The sequence below is a fragment of the Pipistrellus hanaki genome (assembly GCF_964339955.1).
Source record: "Pipistrellus hanaki genome assembly, chromosome: X".
NCBI classification, from domain to species: Eukaryota; Metazoa; Chordata; class Mammalia; order Chiroptera; family Vespertilionidae; genus Pipistrellus; species Pipistrellus hanaki.
The window spans coordinates 26,366,897-26,374,481 of NC_140524.1; the positions used below are offsets into that span (position 1 = coordinate 26,366,897).

The 7,585-nt window shown below is 45.4% G+C and overlaps 1 pseudogene across 1 annotated transcript; it reads right to left on the bottom strand.

The window, feature by feature from the left end:
• Window positions 1–1,875: 1,875 nt before the first annotated feature.
• On the bottom strand, window positions 1,876–6,266 carry LOC311614787 (nuclear prelamin A recognition factor-like; annotated as a pseudogene). Its single transcript has 2 exons — window positions 6,154–6,266; window positions 1,876–3,142 (listed from the first exon to the last, which is right to left on the bottom strand). The product of its transcript is annotated as a nuclear prelamin A recognition factor-like (transcript).
• Between the last annotated feature and the right edge of the window lie 1,319 nt (window positions 6,267–7,585).

A 7,585-nucleotide genomic window follows, 5' to 3' on the forward strand; every position in this document is an offset into this window, starting at 1 on the left:
AATGCCACTTCCAACCCTTCTTTCTCCCTCTCCCCTCTCCAGAGAGAACCATTTTCCTAACATTGATGTTTATTCATCAGCTCTTGATTTTATGCATTTACTATAATAATGTATGTCCATAAAAAATGTGTAGTATTGTTTGTATATACTTCAATATATATATGTTTAAACACACACACACACACACACACACACACTAGGGGTCCATTGCAGGAAGATTTCTGCAAGTACAGGGCTTCCGGTGGGCTTTCCTCCCGCCACCGCCACCTCTCTCGCCCCACCCCCAGCTTTCCCTGCCACCTCTGCTCCCTCACCCCCCATCCCACGCTTTTCCTCCTGCCACTGCCCACCGCTGCTGCCGATGCCTGCACTTTCCTCCTGCAGCCACCTTCCTTTCTGCTTTCCCTCCCTCTTCCTTCTATGCTGTCTTCAGTCTTCACTCCTCCCTCCCTCCATGTATGCAAATTAATCACCATTTTGTTGGGTTAATTTGCATACTTGCTCTGATTGGCTGTGGGCATAGCGAAGGTACAGTCAATTAGCATTTTTCTCTTTTATTAGTGTAGATACATAGATAGATAGATAGATAGATAGATAGATAGATAGATAGATAGATATGTGTTTAAATATATATATATTAGAGGCCCAGTGCACTAAATTCATGCACTGGGGTCGGGGGGTCCCTCAGCCTGGCCTGCACCCGCTTGTAGTCCAGGACCCCTCAAGAGATGTCTGCGTGCCTAAGCTGAAAGTTAGAAATCCCTCTCCCAGTCCGGACCCCTCACTCCTTACCGCCCGCCTGCTCGCTGCTTTTTACCACTCAGCTTGCTGTTCCTTAGCGCTGTCATGAAGGCAGGAGAGGCTCCCGCCACTGCCACTGCACTCACCAGCCGTGAGCCCTATCTTTCTGTGTAGTTGTCTGTGGGCCAACTGCTCTCTTCCTTCTCACTTAGGGCGAGCAGCATGTGAGGGCAGAGTGCACTGTTGTGGAACACAGAGGGCTGCTCAGAGCTGAGGGGAGTGGCCAGGCCCACAAGGTGAGAGGTGAACACAGAGACGCTATTTCACCCAATTGTGGGGCAGGCTGGCTGGCCTTCATCTGCCTGACCCCACCCAGGGAGGGACTTACCAAGCAGGGTGTCTGTCTCTCCATTCTCCATCCTTCCATCTGTGACACCTGTCACCCTTGCCAGGCCTCCCCCAAAGCGAGTTCAGCTCAATCCCTGAATGTAAAAGGGCACGGGGGGCAGAGGGGGGTTCCACTCCAGTGCCCCCTGATTCCCAGCGACAGGACCTGGTCAACAGGACCTGATCTCAGGACAGTGCCCACAGCTGCAGAACATAGATCTGTTTCAAGAAAAGTTGGGAATGCAGACTTTTGTATGAGCCCTTATTGCAAAAGGTGGCAGTTTATTCACATTGTGCCAAAGAAACCTTCGAGAGTAACATAAGTGGGTAAAGTCAGGGCCAAACCGGGTCATTTCCTCATCCAATCTCTCTAAGGCACATGCACAGAACCAAGTCTCAGCTCTTTGCAGGACACTTGTCTGTCTCCATTTTTGTTCTTTGGGATTTTTTCATCATCAGATAAAGGATGCTTACATTGGGGCAATCCTCTCGAGATACAATATTCCAGTTGCACCCATGTGAGGACAACAGCGCCCCTCAGAGGGAGGGAACCAACAGAATTCTGAAAACCAAAGCAATGACAGAGATGCTAAGCCTTTCCTTCACGTGTCTGACACCCTCTTTAGGCAGCCTATAGGCCAAGCATCTGCTGGACCTTTATCACCTGATGTCCTGGGAGGCTGCCCTGGGCCCTGCTAGGTGGTGTGCAGGGCTGCCTGGGCCCAAGAGTCTCTCCCCCCGCCCCAGTCACTCCTGGTACAGCTCCTGCACATGGGCACTGGTCTCCAGGTGCGACACCAGGATGGCAGTGTAGATGCCTTCCATCCGCTGCAACAGTGCCCTATCTGCACACCCGTTGTCCGCCTGGGCCTGAACCCTGCTGCTTAGGCATCCCAGGCGCAGGCCAGGACCTCCATGAAGTGGCAGGAGAACTTGCCTCTTCACAACTTCAGGACCACTCTGGATGTTCCAAAAGCTGTAAGCAGCCTCAAAGCATAGCAGAGCCTCTCTGTCCCTTTCAAGGGTGACCTTCTGGAAATCTTTGTTCCTCAGGGTGTGGAGGTGAGCACTCCCAAATCCTCGTTGAACAGCTCCTTGGCCATGTGCCTAAAGATGTGTGCCAGGTACCTGTCGGAGCTGGCACCCTCGTGGAGACTCACCTCTTTTTCCTTCATGTCTCCAAACAGAGTGTCCACAGTGACATCATTCGAGGTGAGGTCACTTTGCTCCATTATCTGGACAATTTCACTTGAGGCTAACACCCTGGGGACTATGTAAAACTGTGAGAACATCTTCTCAAAGGGTCTCCAGTTTCTTGTCATAACACGGGGCCACAATGACGTGGAAAATCTTGTCTGGGGACAGGTTCTGCCATCTGGTGAAATAATCCTTCACCAGAGAGCCCACGATCTGCTAGGGAGACTTGGCCGTACAGAGGTGGGGGTGATGGGGTAACCCAGCACACACTCTGCATATCAGTCCCAGCTGGGGCAGGCGGAGGTCCGCATGAGTAGCCAGGGCTCTTCTTCACGGTGCTGTCAGTACTGATGCACAGATTCCTTCTGACTCCAGGATGCTGAAGTCCGCAGCTATCTCATGTCAAAGACAGTGTGCCCCAAGGCTTTTGAGAAAGCCGAAAAGTCTTCCGGATGCATCAATGACACTGAGGCTGAATTTAGCAGCAGAATAAGGCAGAGACTGAGGACACACGGACACTGCCAGCACCTTGTGCTGTGAGGTGTCACATTTCTTATTAAGGTTCAGAACATGGAAGAAGTCCTTGGTGTTCTGTTGAGAAACTTGGACTCCTTCCCCTGAAGTCACACAACTACCACACGCCAGGCAGTCACTCAGAAATATCTTGGCATTAGCCAACTTGTGGAATTATCCCTTCTCTCCGTTCTCCTGAGCCAGACTCCAGACGTTGACTGTGGCATTCTCTTGGTCATCGGTTTTTGTTCTTTTACTACCTTCCTTCTGTGTGCAGTGATCACACTCATCCGGCTCGAGTGACCTGGAGGAAGCACAGGGAGAGCAGTCGGTCACTGCTGGTTGCCCCCGGTGCTGCTGACAATATCTTTTCTTCCTTGTGGAGCATATAGGGAGGGGAGGTGGCTGCAGTGCCCAAGGCTGAGATCCAGGAGGCCAGCAGCTCTGTCGGGATCATGCTGGTCCATTGGTGCCTGTCCTGTCCTCTGGAGAATGAACCTACAGGACTAATAAGAAAGCCAGTCCCCAGTTCTACCCTGCCTCCACCACCGATTGATTGGAGTCTGAGGGCCAGGAAGAGAGACCAAGAGACCTGCCTTCTAGCCGCTTGTCAGTCCCGGCACCACTCATTCCTGATTAACCACCCCCTGATCAATGGGAGCCTGTGGGCTGGGGGAAGGATCAAATGGTCTGCCTTCCGCCTGCTCACCAGTCACTGCTGCCACAGATTCATTGGAGCCTGAGGGACCCTGGTTCCCCCATTAGCCATCCCCTGATCAATGGAGCCTGAGGACCAGGGGATAGACGGTTGTCTGTTTGGTAGTTATGGACCCTGGCTCTTTATATATATAAATAGAATCTGCTGCATGTATCTTCTTGCAAACTGCTGTTACTGCTTAAGATTGTTTTTTAAACTATACGTGTTGATACAGATAGATCTAGTTCATTCATTATAAGCCACAGATACATTATTTCAACATTTTCACTTTCATACAGAGTGCTGTAATAAACATCCTCATGTATGGTTTTATATTCACACATACAAGAATTTATTAGGGTAGGCATATAAATTGCTGTTTTGAAGAATATTTTGGTTATTATACCAACCACCCTAAACTTAGTGGCTTAAAACACTAGCTATCATGTATTTTTACTCATGAATGTATAATTTGCGTGGAAATGTTCATTTCTACTACACAGCATCAACTGGATGATACTGAAATTTAAACTACCGAAACTAGTTATTACTTCCAAAACAAATCTTTTTTCATTATTGGCAAAGTGGTGTTGGGTGTTAGCTAGCAGTATCAGCTAGAGATCTCAGTTCCACCTATATGTTACTCTTCATGTGGCTGCTTAGATTTCCTCCCAGGATGGTGGATAAGAGTCCAAAAAGTCCCAGACAGAAAATCAATGTTTCTTCTGATCTTGTGACTAAAGTCGTAGAACATCACATCCATTACATTTCATTATTCCAAGCAAGTCATGAAAGCCAACCTCAAACTCAATGGGATAAGAAACAAAAAATTTGCAACCATTTAAAATCTACCACATCCCTCCTCTAAATTATTCATATTTTCCATACATGCAAAATACACTCAACCCCTCAAAAAGGACTCCAGACATCTCAGCCTATTTTGAAATCAGTTTCAGGTTTGAGAACCAGGATTTCATCAACTAAATCAGGTCTAGGTAGAGATAAGGCTCTTCCAGTGAAGTTTCTTGAGTATCTATCATCTAGATCTGAAGACCTGTGAAACAAAGAAATAAGCCATGTAGCTCTACATTACCAACATATTATAGTGAAATAGAAATATTATAGCCACAGTGGACATTCCCATTCACAAAGGAGGGGAACAGGAAACATATAATAGTCCAGAGCAATTCTGAAATCCAGCTGGGCATGTATCACTAGGTTTTGTTTTGTTGTGTGTGTGTGTTTTTTAAATTGGGGTCCAGTGCTGCTCTCTGAGAATAATTGTTCATAGCTATTGGCTCTATATTCTGCATTATCCTTCCTTATATATTTAAAAAAAATAGCCCATGGATAGGCAGAGCTTCCAGAATGGTGATATGAGAATTTTTCTGCAGTTAAATAACGATTTAAGCATTGGACAATTATTTTTAAAAAACGTTTAAAATCTCTGGAAATAGTCTTAATGACATACAGTAAATTAAGAAACAGTTATCCAAGAAAATCTATGAAATCTCAGAAAGAATAGTGAGAATCTGTGGTATCTGAGCCACAACCTGCTCCCATAACCAACCCCATAGCTCTATACAATGAAATATTTACTCAGGGCTGGTGTGGACAGTAAGACAAGTGCTCCCTTTCCCCACAATTCCTAGTCTAGGGCCTCAGTTTCACCCTGAGAGGGGAAGGAAGGTTGCTAGTGTTGCAGATAAGCTGCCAGGTGGCACAGGAGAATTAATCTGCTAGGCATTCAGGGAATATTCAGAAAAGTAGCTTTTATTGTATGTTGCACTAGTGCCATGATTCAGGGGAGTCAGTCTCCAGATCCTGCCTGAGTGATGAATATGGACAAAGCTTTCCCTTTATACCCTTTAGTTCTTTGTCCCACAAATATGAATCGGGCTTCCGGACCCTCCGTGGGCTTTGCAGCCCCCAGTGTGTTGATTTGGGGGAAGTGAGACCACACCCAAAGGCCTGCCAGCAGTGGCGCCAGCCCCTCCGGGGATTGTATATGGTTCATGGTTTATGGCCTCTGTAAAATGGGAGTATTCCAGGAAACAGGTTTTACAAGGCAGGACAGGCATCACAGATAAGAATGGAGTTTGATAAGAATGGAGTTTATTGGCAAGCAAGAGTGTACATTTATCAGCAAGCGAGGGTGTACGTCAAAAGGAAGGTTATAGGCACAGATTCAGATAGCTAGACCCCCAAATGTCTTATTTTCCCCTTCATTGGTATAGTTCCTCCTCTCCAGCCCTGTGTTGCAGAAGCTCTATTCTAATGAGGTGAGTCTGTTAGTTTGCGTCACTTTGTAGATTTATTTCCATTTTTTTCTGGCCTGGTGTGTTTCTGTTGAGAAATCATTCAAGGACAATAGGGGGCTGGGGGCATGAGTGGGGGGGGGATTGAAATGGGGGGTTGAGGACAAATATGTGATACCTTAATCAATAAAGAAATTTTTTAAAAAAGGAGGTGAGTCTGAGAGGACTGAAACTCCCTTTCCGCTTTCATCTCTCATTCATAGTACAAGGGCTCTGCCAGAAGGAAGACAGGCTGAGCCCAGCTCATTCATAAGATAGAGATTCACTGTGGCAGTGGCAAGCTACCATCATCCCTAGTACCTATTGGTAAACAAGAGTGTCACTTCGTAAGAAGCAGGCCATTCCAATGCAATTGTGCAGAGGTTTAGCCCAGGTGGAGATAAGCTGGTCATAATTACTAAGAGTCTTGGCATCTTTGCCCAAGAGAATGGACTTTATTTAAAAGGGCATCATAAAAGTTCATACCTAAGGGCGTTGTTAAAATAATGGAGATTTTGCCCTAACTGGTTTGGCTCAGTGAATAGAGTGTAGGCCTGCTGACTGAAGGGTCCCAGGTTTGATTCCAGTCAAGGGCATGTACCTTGGTTGCAGGCACATCTCCAATAGGAGGTGTGTAGGAGGTAGCTGACTGAAGTTTCTCTCTCATCGATGTTTCTAACTCTCTATCCCTCTTCCTTCCTCTCTGTAAAAAAAATCAATAAAAAAATATATTTTTAAAACCACAAAACAAAACAATGGACATTTTGGTGGCAAGCATTTAAGAGAGGTTTATAGTTTCATCATAGTAATTGCTAAAATGGCATACCAGTCAGAAAATTAATATAATCTGAGAAAAAAACAGCCAAGAAGAGCCTGTCCTGGGATCACACTCTCCACACAGCCCTAGATCTCTTTGATGAGGTACAGTATTGGCATATTATACTTCTTTAATCATGGTTTACTTTGGTTGTTTGAACATATAACAGCTTCTTTGAAGTGTTTGACTGTTTGTGGTTTTGTGTGTTTTTTTCATCACTTCACATTCAAAGACACATATTAGTTTGTCCCATTATCAGTAATGATAATTTGATCACATTTAAGGTAATGAACTCTGCACTGTAACAGTATCTTTTTCCCTTTGTAAATAATGGTAAAATTGTCCTAAGATTGACCAGTGAGAGCCCATTTGAGTAAGTTCTTATATACTTTTGCCATGTCCTCCTAGTCTTTGAGCATTTCATTTCTTTCTGGCACCATAAATTATTCCAGGCTCACCTGTTTCTTTCCCCCTACCACAGATCTGGAATCAGTTATTTATTCAAGTAACTATGAGTGTGTAGCCCTTTGAGGGCTCTAGTTTGATATATAGAAATCTCAATTATATCTCTTCCTCTCACACAGGCCAATAGGTTTATCTCCTATCTATAATAATAAAGGTGTAATATGCTAATTAGACTGGACAGCTGAATGACCTTCTGGATATCCTTCTAGACGACCTTCCAGACAAGGCTGGGGCTGTGAGGGCTAAGCCCCTTGCATAAATTTCATGAATCAGGCTTTTAGTACTTATATAAACTCCTAAAAACTCAGGCCCTTGGATTGCCAAGACGAACATTCCCCCATGCCAGGCAAGCCTTAGGTTCCGCTCACATGCTTTCCACTCAGTTTGTTTCTTTTTCAGGCCTAAAAATCTCCCAGAGCATTCTCTTTCTTATTATATACTTAACTATGCTTTTATAACAACACTAGAGGC